The 14,559-nt window shown below is 36.3% G+C and overlaps 1 long non-coding RNA gene across 1 annotated transcript; it reads left to right on the forward strand.

Moving 5' to 3' along the window:
• The first annotated feature begins 4,329 nt into the window (after positions 1–4,329).
• LOC106668541 lies at positions 4,330–11,302 on the forward strand. Its single transcript, XR_001340758.2, has 4 exons — positions 4,330–4,344; positions 4,450–4,693; positions 10,501–10,601; positions 11,112–11,302. It is a non-coding gene; the product is annotated as an uncharacterized LOC106668541 (long non-coding RNA).
• The last annotated feature ends 3,257 nt before the right edge of the window (positions 11,303–14,559 follow it).

Raw genomic sequence — 14,559 nt, forward strand, 5'->3', positions numbered from 1 at the left:
ATTCGCCATAGTAAATTAAAATTTAAAGATGACTAACGCAAATCTTTGTGCACAATGACAAACCTAAGTTCTGGGGTTTGGTATTATTTTGAAAACTACAATCGTTTCTTCAATAATTTATCATGTTTTAGTTTGTCTAGGCTTTATTTTGTTTATTAACAAAATCCTTAAGAACTGTACACAGAAATGAAAGCTTACAGACAACTGAAGTTGTTGTGTAGACTTAGTAATCATTATTCGCCTAAGTCCATTGACGCAACTCTTGCGTAAAAGTGGTAATTAATCATGATTGAGTTTGTTTTGGCTCTATTTTGTTTTCTACCAAAAACTCCAAGCACTGTTCACAGAAAAAAGAAGTTACAGACAATTAAAGTTATGGTTGTTGTATAGACTTAGTAATAATTCATGGTGCCTTGGACCATGAAAAATGATCATGATTGAGTTTGTTTTGGCTCTATTTTGTTTTCTATCAAAATCTCCAAGCACTGTACACAGAAATGAGAGCTTACAGACAACTGAAGTTGTTGTGTAGACTTAGTAATCATTAGTCGGCTAAGTCCATGGACGCAACTCTTGCATAAAAGTGGTAATTGATCATGATTGGGTTTGTTTTGGCTCTATTTTGTTTTCCACCAAAATCTCCAAGCATTGTTCACAGAAAAGAGAAGTTACAGACAATTGAAGTTATGGTTGTTGTATAGACTTAGTAATAATTATTCGCCTTGGTCCATGAAAAGTGATCATGATTGAGTTTGTTTTGGCTCTATTTTGTCTTCTACCAAATTCTGCAAGCATTTTACACAGAAATAATAGCCTACAGACAATTGAAGTTATTGTTGTAGGGAAGACTTAGTAATCATTATTCGCTTAGGTCCTTGAAAAGTGATAATTGATCATGATTGAGTTCGTTTTGGTTCTATTTTGTTTTCTACCAAAATCTGCAAACACGAAACACAAAATTAGCGTACAGTCATCGAAGAAGTCATTTATGGGAGGGGAGATGAAACCGAATACTGATTCAATTGAGGAACTATCGAACAAGGAAAAATTACATGCACTGCCGACTCTTAAGGAAGTACCACTAGCCTCCATAACGGACCGTCCCCGTTCATTTGAAGGCTGTCAATGTCGTAATGGATGGCCGGACACCACAACTAATGCAGGTTTTCCTGGCGTTACATCATAATCACTTTGTACTGTTATAAGTTAGAAGCATATTAATAACTTTTAAACATGCATTTATAAGAAAGGATTATTTTCGGCTGCTACAGAAAGTATTTGAGTTTTGACTTGGTTTTGCTTTTAAATTTGTCAGTAGTTTGAACTATTCCAGTCCAGTCTTGCTGCTTAATTCTTCGACGACGGCCGTCGATAAATAATCTAGCGTCAGCTTTCGCAAACGTAATCGTCTCACATAAAAGTTTAACATCCCGGTTTTCCATTGAATGTAAATCGAACTTGTGGGAACCGTCCAAGAAGATATGGTGATTCAGAACAGAAAGATGCGGAGGGCAAAAGTGAAGATGGCCAACCCGGGGATAATAGACGATTTGGTATTCCCTCGCCGGCTCGTTTTAATGGCACAACATATGTACAGACCAGTGTTCGTGAGGAGGGGAATAACGGCCTCTTAAACGAGACTCGACTTGGCAAATCATTCGTATGCCGGTGTGAGCTTGAAGGATATATGTATTCACGAGAATGCTTCCGAAGCCTTTTCGCCGAGAGGTCGGTGCCGTTGAACCTATAAAGCCCCAAATTACTACGTATTATAACGCACAACATGTTAATTAGATCATAAAATGTCTTCTTTCTTATTGCAAAAATTATGAGGTTGATCATGGAATACAAATGATGTTTTTAAAAGATTTTTATTTCCTAGACGTCTAGGATCAACATTGAGCGTTTCTGCAGCCAAACTAAAAGTTCATTATACATTATTTACTCCTCTTTTCTGGTTGATGACTTATTATATTTCTTGGGTTTCTTTTCAGAAACTAGACAACCATCAAACAAAGAAATGGTTTGGATGGTTTGTCTAGATCCTACAGTTGATTGTCAGTAATTAATTGTTCATATATTCATTGTTTATTTACAAGAATGATTAGAAGCTTAGTTGGTATGGTGTGGTTATGAGCTTAGAACGGGGTGTTAACAATGGAACAAGGATCCGTGATTGTAAGGTCTGCAATCTGCGGAGATTGGAAGGTTTGGTTGAACCCTGCAGTTCTATGCCGTAGGTCCTTATTGGTTTCAGTATTGAGATATATATGAATAATTTTGCTGTCAAGGGAGAGTTAAGACCTGTTGTCTAGTAGTATTTTAAGTAATCGGTATCGTAAGGTCAGTTCTATTCTTTCGAGTCTTGTGGGGTTAGTGAGTCGTTTGACTTGATAGACGCTGGGAAGGGGGGTGAGATTATAATAGATTAGAGGTTTGACACGACGAAGAGTGATGGTTATGTTTTGGGACTTTGCGGGTTCAGTTTGATTCTCCATTTTTGCATCCATTGTTCAATAGAATATAGGCGTGTCTGGAGGGTTCGGTGAGCTATGACGGGGTCGAAGTTAGAGGATAAAATGGCAGTGTCGTGAGCGTATGTTTTGATTAGTTGTATCGGGATTGGAATATATTAGCAATATATAATGAGTACAGTAGCGGGATGAGTCGCTACCCTGAAGGTTTCCCGCGTATACTCTGTACAAAAGAGAGTGTTAGGATCCGACCCATATTCTAAAGCACCAGCCGGCCAGGTAGGATTAAGAATGAGTGTATGATCGTTCCAATTTTAGTGTATGTACCCCGAAACGAGTACATGAGTGTATGATAGGATAGTGATGTCGAGATGGGAAGGAATATCTGCAGTATATGTGAGAACAATAGCGGGCCGAGGGACTGAGGGACTCCCGCGTGCACCTTGTACAAAGGTGAGTGTAAGGATCTAACCCATATTCTAAAGCACCAGTTGGCCAGGTAGGATCACGAATGAGTGTATGATAGGATAGTGATGTCGAGATGGAAAGGAATATCAGAAGTTTATACGAATACAACAGCGGGCCGAGGACGATACCCTGATCGACTCCCGCGTGCACCTTGTACAAAGGAGAGCGTCTGGTTCCGTCCTATATTCTAAAGTACCTGTCGGCCAAGTAGGGATTAAGTTTAGGGATTTATGATAATTAATTTTTCTTAATTCCGCTTTTTATGGAAATTGGGGATTTTTTTATTGTATATAGCCGTCTTGTCCTTTTGTTTTACTGCACCTAAGCCGTTGCCGGCTCTTTACAGTATTATTGTATATAGCCATCATGTGCTTTATGATTCTATGTTTTGTATAAGTGAGTGTATTTATTAGAGTGAATGGGGAGAGGCTGATCTTGGAATAGCATCCCCATCGCCCCTCGAGCTGTGTAGTGACTTGGGTCGATGACGGAATATTCATGAAAGTACCCCATCGACCCCAATTAGATTAGTTCGTTATTGTGTACTAGTTGATGGAGGAAAACTGACCACTCCATCCACCAAATAGAATGAATGCAATGTATATAGGTGTGAATGTATTTATATGCGTGAATGCGTATTGACTGTGTGTTAACTCACTCTATCTGAAAAGGATGAACTCCCTATGTGCAGATAAATATATAAATAAAAAATAATCTTGATTCAATGATGGATGGCTGGTTTTCTTTTGGTGTATACGGTTCGTCCAGTCTGCTGCTCATCTCAGTTTTAATTTTCCTAGTTGTTCACGCTGTTTTTGAATAATGAAATTGTTTAACTAGGAAATTTGATCTGAAATCTCCATAGGAGAATTTTTAGTTTCAGGTGTTTACTAAACAGGAAGTACAACATTCGCAGGGTTTTCCCAAATATCCTTGGCCTTTGACCCCAAAGCAAATAATTTATATTTTACTAGAAACATGTATATATTTTGATATATTAAATCGTTAAAGAAGCACGTCAATTCGCTTCCTAGAAGCTTACATTAGCAACTTGGAGGTCGCGTAGTTCCTGAAAGATCGCCTTTGTCCAATGCAAAAGGTCCGCATTCTTGACAGACGTCCAAAACTTTTGTCCAATTAAGCCTAATCCATTCCCCCTCCGACGTGTCACTCGCGCTTTCATTCACGATCAGCTTTGATCCGTCGCCAAAGTAATTAATTAATAGCCTCCTCTATTTGAAATCCAAACAGCTCGGGGTATTTTTTTTGTACTACTTTCTAACCGTTTTTAAACGGATTGGTTCGTGAAGAAAAATCAATCCACTTATGAATGCAGTTAATGATCGCATACGGTAGCTGTAAATGAAATGAATTAAACAAGACTCGTGTTATGTAGCTGAAGGTCGGTGCTAGTGAGCTCCCCTTAAAACAATAACTATTTTATCTTAGGACATAATCTATTCTTTAATCGTTCAACTATCAAAAAAACGTCCGGGATTTTTTATAGAAATTGCCTGACGTCTCGACGAGATCGGTCGTGACGATGCTTGTTCGACCAGTCTTCATGTCCTTGGCGAAGCATCCTTACGGACCTTTGGAGCAAATGAGTCATATTATTTAAATCAAGTATGGGGGATCTGACGTCGTCCGCGAGCAGGTCTTTTGCGGTTGATCTCGTTTACTTTCACCTTAGCACACCCAAAGGTTAGACCAGTTTGAAACCCACAGCCACCGCATCAACAATCAAACTAGTAAGTCGATTTAAAAACAGTGTTTCCTTAAAGTTTACCTTATTGTACTGACAACTTATAAAATTTATTCTGTAACATAATATCTATATATTTATCTACACCCAAAGTGTTCATATGCAGGTGTGAAATAAATTCAGAGAAAACATGAAATTTATTAGCCTAAAAAATATTTTTTTGAAACATTTCAATTAATGAAGTGCATATGCAACTTAAAAAAACATACATTTCTTATTACAAATTAAACAAGAACTTTAATACACCTGGGAATGGGGAATTTCCTCCAGGCTAATTACATTCTATGCTAAGTTTCACACATTTGCATACAACCATCAGCAAATTGTTTAAAAAACCGAAGCCCCCGTTAGAAAATTGTGAACGGTGTGAATATATATTCAATATTAAAGAGAAAAGACGCGGATCTCTTGGAATCGCGCACCTGCTGTTGTCCCAGTGCCAAATCCCGATTGTGGAAGGAAATCACGTAACGTATGAACATGTAGCCCTTAATGTAGCAAGCCGGTGAATACAAATCCACACGGCTACTGGTATTTATGGGTATTTGACGCATTTAATTATACAAGACGGCCGTTAAACAATGTAATAAAAGTATAGCTACATACCAGGCCAGTTTTATATTTTATTCCGCTCTCAGTCTCTCTTTCTTCCTATCTATCTATCTATCTATATCCTTCTTTAGTTCTTTCCAGCATCTTCCCTCATTCATTCTCTCTCACTCCTCTCTCTCTCTCTCTCTCTTTCTCTCTCTCTCCCTCTCCCTCTCTCTCTCCCTCTCCCATTCACACTTTCACGCGAAATGTATTTCACAATCTCTTTATCTCTCTCTACCCCTCTCTCAGTCTACTCTTCCTCTTTCATTCGCTCATTTATGCTATCCCCCCATATAATACACACACCCTCTCTTCCTTTCCCTCCCTCTTTATCACTATGTTTTTCTTCTTTGAATGTATCTCTCAGTTTCCCTACCTTAATTTCTCTCTCTCTCTCTCTCTCTCTCTCTCTCTCTCTCTCTCTCTCTCTCTCTCTCTCTCTCTCCCTCTTTCAGGCTCTCACAGTCATTCTTTCCATCACTGTGTAACACAGAAATTCTCCCTCCTTCTCTGGTTTGGCTTTCCGCTATCCCTTTTTGTCTTCTTCTCATTATTTCTTCTTTCTTGCTATTTCATACTTTTTCTCGGCCTCTTTCTTCCCCGTTTTCACTCTCCCTCTTTCACTGTCTGTCTGTCTGTATGTCTCACTATGTCTTACTAAGTCTCTCTGCCTGTCTCTGTCTGTCTGTCTCTCTCTCTCTCTCTCTCTGTCTCTCTCTCTCTCTCTCCCTCTCTCTCTCTTTCTCTCTCTCTCTTTCTCTCTCTCTCTCTCTCTCTCTCTCCTTACACACACACACACACCCCTCACTCCACATCCCTATATCAAGCCAACAGGAAATATCACATTTCCTCGTTTTGTATCATTTACTCATCCTATTTCATACGTTTTTCACCCTCTTTCTTTCCGCTCTCACTCTCACTCACTCTCTCTCTCTCTCACACACACACATACACAAATAAGAAAAAAAAGAGTAAGAGAGCAAGTCTCTCTCGATTAGGCTTCACGCCATCTTTAGGATCGAAAATCCATCCCTCTCTAGCTCTTTCTCTCTTTCCTCAACTTTTTCTTTCTCTCTAGCTCTCATTGTGTGACTGTATGCTTAGGTTCTTTAATGAGCAGAATTAATTTGTACAATTCACTTGTAATATTAAAGTGTGTGGTGTTCAGTGACCGTTAGTCAATTATTATTTGGAGATCGTGAGATGCGGTCTGGTGTGGCGTAAGTTTTATCGTGCCAACGTTTCGATCTTTACTGAGATCATCTTCAGGGCTTGGGATTTATAAACATTGTTTAAATTTTACAAATACATGTAGGATGTGAAAAAAATGAATTTATACAATCATAGACAATTTTAGATTTAAAAAGAAAAGAAAGAAAAAGAGATATCACTGTATAAATTCATTTTTTTTTCACATCCTACATGTATTATGTACATACTTACTGTGAGTAGGAACTATCTTTTTAAAAAAGATTCCATTATTTATCATTTCTATTAATTTGCTAGTCAAAGCAGTAATGGATTATAACACAATCAATAACAACTTACTGTGAGTAGGAACTATCTTTTTAAAAAAAGGATCCTACATGTATTTGTAAAATTTTGTGTTTATAAATCCCAGGCTCTGAAGACGATCTCAATAAAGATCGAAACGTTGGCATGATGAAGAAAATATAATATTAAACGTGTAAAAATAAATGAACAATACATTATAAAATATAACAGTTCATTGATATAATAATAGATAAATAATAATAATAAATAATAGATATAAAATAATTTATTTTCGTAATATTTTAGTATTGAAAATTCGTACTTTTTTCTTATAAATTTCAAATTTTCCATTCGCATTCGTGTATTTTGTTCTGATAAACTTAATTTTGTGAAATGCATATTAATTTCAAATGTCTCTAAACAGGTTTTTCGAGTTGATCCTGAATGTTAATACGGTTTTATTGCTTCAAAAGCTCATGAATAATTTTTTAAAATGATTCCTTCACTTTATGATTCCTTCCTTTAAAAGACATCAGACTTTGTTGAAATGCCGTGAAAAAACTGATAGATTTTAACATAGTCTATTATACTACCTCCTTTTTCTCCTCTCTCTTTTTCACATTCCGCCATGTTCTACAGGAATAAGAAAGACATGAATAAACTGTAAGTGCCGCGTCTTAGATCATACTTTCTGTGCCAATAGCGTTCTTCTCCTCCATGCTTTCATGCATACCAATGTCACTTATTTTTGTCTTGTTAAATTGGATAAATTCAAGCTGGAGATCAAATGATTAAATATGGTAACGTGTATAATATAATTGATATTATATAAATTTCAATATGTATTCTTCGTTCGATTTTTAAATAAAATTTTCGTAAGATAACTATGAGGATATAGACGTATTAATGTTTAAAATTATTTAATTAAAATAGAATAATTTTAAGTAAATTAAAAAGTACGGCAAGGTTAACTGGTCTAGCCAAGTGACTTGAAACTAACCTGATGCGGAAAGCTTTAGAAAGTTTATTTCTAATAAAACTGATCGCAAAAATACTTTTAAACAAATAAAAAAACTTTCTAATGTACGCAGAAGCCTCGGTTCTATCAGGCAAGTCCATCACGACAAACGTATTTGCGAAATTGATGCGATGGATCGTGGTAATTTAAAAGAAACCTTGAATTGTGTATGTTCGATGCAACCAGGAAGTTTCCTGATTTATTTATTTACTTATTTTTTGCGATGTATTTTTCATGATATGACATCATCGTATATAATGAACGTCTAGGCTAGAGCAATTTAATTCATGAAATTACCAGTAAAAAAGTTAGATTGAGAGATAGGTATGTATATGCGGGTAGATAAATAGGTGGATAAATTTTTAATTTTTTTTATTTTCCCAAAAATACATTTTTCTATATAACATGATATATACAATTATGAAATCATAATTAATTCGTAGAAAACCCCTCTGTTACAAAAATTATAATACATTCATGCATAATCACAGTACAGGTAGAAGTTTTACATGGTGAGGTAGTTTCCTATAAAATCTTATATCCTAACCTCAAATCCCTTATACACTTTTTATTTTACAGTTATTAAGGTTGCAAAACATTTTCTTCGTGTGTGTGTCTTTTATAAAACTATAGAGCTCTTGGCTTTTTTCTTAGAAATGTGAAAAGAGAAGCGACATTACCATCATAATTCCTAAAAACCATTTTTGTATTATAAGGTTTTAATTTTTTATTACACAATTTCCCCAAATGATGAGACCATAGGACATTATTCCTTGAAACAGAGAATAGTAATTTTTTTTCGCTTTTACCGACCAATATTTTTCTATATTCTGCATGAGGAAGCACAGGACAGTCTCCCAGCCGTCCAGGTCATATGTGTATGTCATGTGAGACAATAATTGTCCTCCAACCCAAGACCTTCAGGGGCTGGATTGTATCAGAAACACTGTTTTTTAGTATGACCAGTATTTCCTCATCCCTTTGCCAGATTCACGCGCATAGAATTTTTCGTAAACCACTCCGTGATGGCTTTGAAACCCCTGCCAGAGTGTGTGAAGGTGTGTTCTTGTTTTGCATCATACAGTAGGCAAGTCATTCGTAAATTGGAATAACTCCACATAAAGTATGACATCAGCCTGAACGTAGGAAATCAAATCGTTCAAATAAATGAGCGGAAAGACAGGACCAAGGAGAGAGCCCTGTGGTTCCCCATGCTTAACAATCTTCATTGACGAGATCACACCATCGGATTTTACACGTTGATATCTATCCATCCAACCAAAAACCTTTGCGGAATGTGATCACCAGAATCACCAGCAATGCTTCTAGTTTATTCAACAGAATTTTATGATTAACCTTGTCAAAATCCTTGACTTAAATAATTTTCACTGATTTTCATTAGTTCATTTACTTCCAGGAATGTATGTATAGTTTGCACTAAATTAGTTGTACTAACTTACTATCTATACAAAGATTGATAACGTGACAGATATTGAGATAGTGAGAGTGTGTGTTGTGTTGTGTGTGTGTGTGTGTGTGTGTGTGTGTGTGTGTGAGAGAGAGAGAGAGAGAGAGAGAGAGTCAGAGACAGAGAGAGAGTGAGAAAGAGAGGAGAGACAGACAGAACGAGGAAGAGTGATAGTTTCTGTGTGCTTCATAAAGAAATGCAAGAAATGCAGAGTGAGACTGTGAGTGAGAAAGAGGAAGATATTAAAAAATATTAAAAGAGAAAGATAAAAAAATAGGAAGAGAGAAGATTGAAAGAGGGTGAAAAATGTATGAAGTAGGATGAGAGAATCAGACGAACGAGAAGAGAGATAAATAATAGTTTCTGTAGGGTTGAAAGAGAGAAATGGAGTGAGATTGTCTGAAGGAAAGAGCAAGATATTAAAACAGTGTAAGAAAAAGAGAGAGAGAGAGAGAGAGAGAGAGAGAGAGAGAGAGAGACCATGGTATTAACAGAGGAACGCAGATCGATAAAGATGGGAAATATCGTATGAGCGAGATTCTATGTGAGAAACATTATGATATTTTTTAAAAAAGAGTGGAAAAGAGGGTGAGAGAAAGACATAACGTGTATTTGGTATGAAGAGAGGGATAGCATCATGAGAGTTAGAAAGAAAAAGAGAGACTGAGTAGGGGAGGGAGAGAGAGAGGGGGGAAGAAAGAAAAAGTGCGGGTGAGTTATAAGGAAAGAAAATGATAATTTTAGAGGTAAGTAAGAAGGTAAAATAAGAGAGAGAGAGAGAGAGAGAGAGAGAGAGAGAGAGAGGGAGAGAAAGAAAAAGTGCGGGTGAGTTATAAGGAAAGAAAATGATAATTTTAGAGGTCAGAAGGTAAAATAAGAGAGAGAAAGAAAGAAAAAGTGCGGGTGAGTTATAAGGAGAGAAAATGATAATGATAGAGGTAAGTAAGAAGTTAAAATAAAAGAGAAAGAGAGAGAGAGAGAGACTATAGAAGAAGAAAAGAGTGATAGAAGGATAGAAAAAGGTAGATAGTATGTACAGAGAGGGACGGAATGAGTGAGAGAGAGGGAGAGAGAAACAATAAGAATGAGAGGTAGTATAATCGAGAAATGAATTAATTAAGGTTAATATAATCGCATAAATTCGATTGATTACATGCATACCAACACACACACAATTTTAACGTATAAAAAATAATAAATATGATTATAATTGTTCCAGCTCCAAGATGAAGCTCTGGTTCGTAATCCTGCTCGGAGCCACTTTGCTCTTCGCTCACGTTTTGACAGCGGTGACTACGTCATCTACGGCAAAACCAGGATGTGAGTTCCAGCACAGACGATACATCTTTTGAATCAATGAGCATTTTTTTCCGCCAGCAAAAACCCTGCTGATCTTTTTTCCTTTCTGTCTTACACGTGCACGTGCCAGTACTGGTAATCGCTTAGCTGATTTTCAATTATAAAATTGTAATTTCACAGACTTTGTATGTAAACTGTTTGCCGAAAAACAGAATGAAGAATGAAAGAACGAAGAAAAAAAACGCTTTCGGTATTATCAAGGAAGCTATGGTAAAACGATTAGCATTTCCCTGCATGAACGTTTCCTAAAATGAAACGTCCCGCCAATTCCTGCTGACTATAATTTATCGGTTCGCCCTTGGGTTTTTTCACCGGCGTCCTTTAGATATCCTGTTAGGACTTTTCTCCCTGGCTTTTATTGCAATTTGATAAAACTGTTTTGCACTCGGGGATAAAACGAGAAGTGCATGCTCTACACCTTCGCCCTTCGTTTTATGCTTATTTAACTAACTTGTTTTTGTTTCCTTTTAGCGCAATTTATCTCCTCCTTCGACGAGATAGTCGTCGAATCGAGTCTGAGAGTGAAAGGGAAGGACAACCAAGGGAGGCAAGGAAGGACGAAACTTGTCACCGTTACTCCCAATCAGCCCTCCAATTCTACTTCAACGACAACATCTACAACCACAAAACCAAGCAAATAAATAAAGATGGTTATAAATTTATTCAGTCGTACATTTTGTCCTTGTTCATCCTATCTAATACGAAATGGAAAAATATGCAAGAGTATTTTTTTCCTCTTACTAGTACCTTAATAAGAGGGAATTTATTTACTACTTGCTCCATATGACATATTACATGGGTTTTACAATCAATGATATAATTTATGTACATTTTAAATATAATTATTAGCTTTTTATGTAAGGTTTTAATTGAAATTATTATTGAATTGATTAATTAATTGAAAGAAGTAATTTGTTCAATCAGACCACTAAATATAATAGAGATAATTATTAGCATTACACGTAAATGGCTTGAATTAACATGATTATATCTAGAATATTTTATATTAAATCAAAGTTAAATTTTTTAATAAATGAAATTTTTTTATTTTAGATGTATTAATTATAAAAATGTTGGTAGCCATTGGTCTCCTTGTAATACTATTGCACGTACCATATCGGATCCTTGTCGAACTTAGTACAGTCCAAGATAATGTGTCCCCAAGTTTGGGTTCCGCTCCATGCACATCCGGAAGGGTCATCCTCGATGATCTTCAACCTTTTTTAGGTGTGCTTAATTTTTTCCGTGACCAGAGAAATCTATGTGGTTTTATGTGAGGGTTTGATCTTTATTCTTAGACCTTTGTTGGAGAAAATGTTTTGGTGTGACTTCCGTTGTCAGTGTTCTGCCGCATAGTTGAAGTTTCTCTCTGGTTGTTCTTAGTACATGCCATATCGGTGCCAGGTTGAAAGTTAGGTCCTCGCTTCTCGATGCATCTTTTGCCTTTCGGTCCGCTTCTTCATTCCCCTGTATGCCGATGCGCGCTTTAATCCGCTTAATTGAGATTTTCCAACCTTTTCTTTCCAAACCGATTAACATTTTCCAAATGAATTGGGCTGTCTTTGTCATGCGTTTTCGGGAATTTGGCAAGTCAATAGAGGTCCTGGCTGTTTGTGATGATAACCATGGAACCCTCCACACCATTAGCTCTTTCTTGAATTCATTTAAGAACCTCTTCTGTCGCCATCAGCTCTGCCTGGTTGTTAAAGCAGTGCGACGAAAGCTTGTAATAGCCGACATGGTGTGGAACGCATCCTGTACAAAAGCGCATTCTACTTTCCCATCTATTTTGCTTCCATGAGTGTAAATGTGAATAGTATATTCGTCACTATTTTTGTTTTTGATTTCTCTTTAAGTGAAGCCATTCCTTGAAGTCTATTCTGAGGTCCCAGTTTATTTAATCATTGCTGTACCCATATGACATTTTGTATTCTTGGAATATTGCTTTGATTTTCAGGTCTACGGGCATTTCTCCCGCCAACACACGCACACAGCGTCAACGAAATCGTCATGAATCCGTGAATTACTCTTAGAAGCATTAGGCTTTGGGCACGTCTTAAATTACCAAGGTTCTTCTTCTGGAGAGCTGCTAGCCATGTACGTTAAATTGGAAAGTACAGGCCTTTTATAAATGGTAGCTGGGCTCTTGCTTGGCCCCAATATACTCGAGCAGATTTTGACAGAATGTGCACCAGTTGGTTAGTCTTGTTGTATGTACAATCAATGTACGCTTTCCAAGATAATCATTCATCAAAGATTAGATCTAAATACTTAAGTTGATGTACTACTTCCAATGTTCGCCCATCATATAAATTTTTAATTCCTGAAGTTTTCGTCGTTTCGTAATTCGGATTTCTCGAACTGAGTCAATGTAGAATATGCCGAGATCATCAGGTCGAAGTCTGTTTTGCCTGTAATTGTCAACATATAGTCATCTACAAGGGTATAGCTAATATATGGAAGAGTGCAAGAACAAAAACCTTGATGTTGAGTGAGAAGGGTGAGAAACTGACATTCAGGAGGGTGGGCAAAAAAGGAGAGTAGAAGGGGGGAGAGAAAGATTGAACGTGATAGGAGTGGGAAAGAAAAAGATATAATGAGGAAGAGAGGATTATAAGATATAAAGTACACTGGATATGTAAACTTGATCAAATTACAAAATTTATTATATGGTTTTCAGGCGACCTTTCAGCGAAGCGTTAAGGCCTTTCCTTTCTTCTTCAACTTGCCCCAACTCAATTTTAAAAAAGGTGACATTTTCCGTGTATACAGGATTTTCCGTTGTTGCATCGGCCCATAGTTTTTGTGCAACTTTGACATGACCATACTGGTGGTTTTATATCTCAAACGCCATCACTAAATAAATTAAACGACCACAGAATACCTGATTTCATTCAACCTTAAAATTTATTATAATAATTAATAATAATAATAATAAATTAATCTAATAAAATTTACAGGAAGAGTAAGCAGGATGAAAACACAAAGTGGGAAAAATCAATGAGAAAAAAGAAAAAGAGAAAGAGAAAAAAATAGAATTAAAGAGAGAGGTGTCTGCATGAGTGGGATTGTGTGTGATAAGAGTGTAAGACTGTGAAAGAAAAATTTACCGTGAGAAGGGTAAATGAGAAGGAGTAAGATAAATAATGAATGAGAAAGAAAATAAAGAGTGAGGTGCGTGAACAAGGATAAGAAAGAAATTGTTTAAGAGATAAATTTAGAGTGAGTAGAATGGCTGAAAAGAGAAAGGAAAATTGAGAGAGAGATAGAGAAAGAGAATGTCGTAGAGAGAATTCAAAAAACAAAGTTAGAGTAGGCATAGTAAGATATGTATAGAAAAAAGTAGATAGTAAAGAGATAATGATAAACACGTTAAAAATGTAGTATATTTTTCTAATTAGTTTTCCTAATATTAAAATATACTATAAAAAAGAGAAATAGATGGAAGAAAGAGGGATTGGATTAGAAAGCGTGAGGGAGAATAGGAAGGATGATTGATCCAGTTAGTAGAGAGAGAGAGAGAGAGAGAGAGAGAGAGAGAGAGAGAGAGAGAGAGAGAGAGAGAGAGAGAGAGTAAAAGTGGCATGAAATAAGCTCTAGAATCAAATTGTACAACAAAAATTTGGGATTCTCATTTAAAATAACAAAGGTAGTGTCATTTAATGTTAAATCTAATACCACCGCGCGATTCCTGGCCAAAATTAACTTGGGGTTTGTATGAGACCATTTTTTGCTAAAGTTAATCGTTTCCGAATTAAATGGGTGGACTTTATAAGTTGATACACCCTGCATATTTACATAATGATATTTGGTATTTTCAATTTTATTTTTTCCTTGCTTAGCTATTTAATATAACGAAAAAAAAAGATTAAACGCGTGAAAACATTGTCATAATAACTAATTTAAGTTGTTATTTTGT

Source organism: Cimex lectularius, unplaced genomic scaffold (assembly GCF_000648675.2).
Source record: "Cimex lectularius strain Harlan isolate CLEC.00 unplaced genomic scaffold, Clec_2.1 scaffold36, whole genome shotgun sequence".
NCBI classification, from domain to species: Eukaryota; Metazoa; Arthropoda; class Insecta; order Hemiptera; family Cimicidae; genus Cimex; species Cimex lectularius.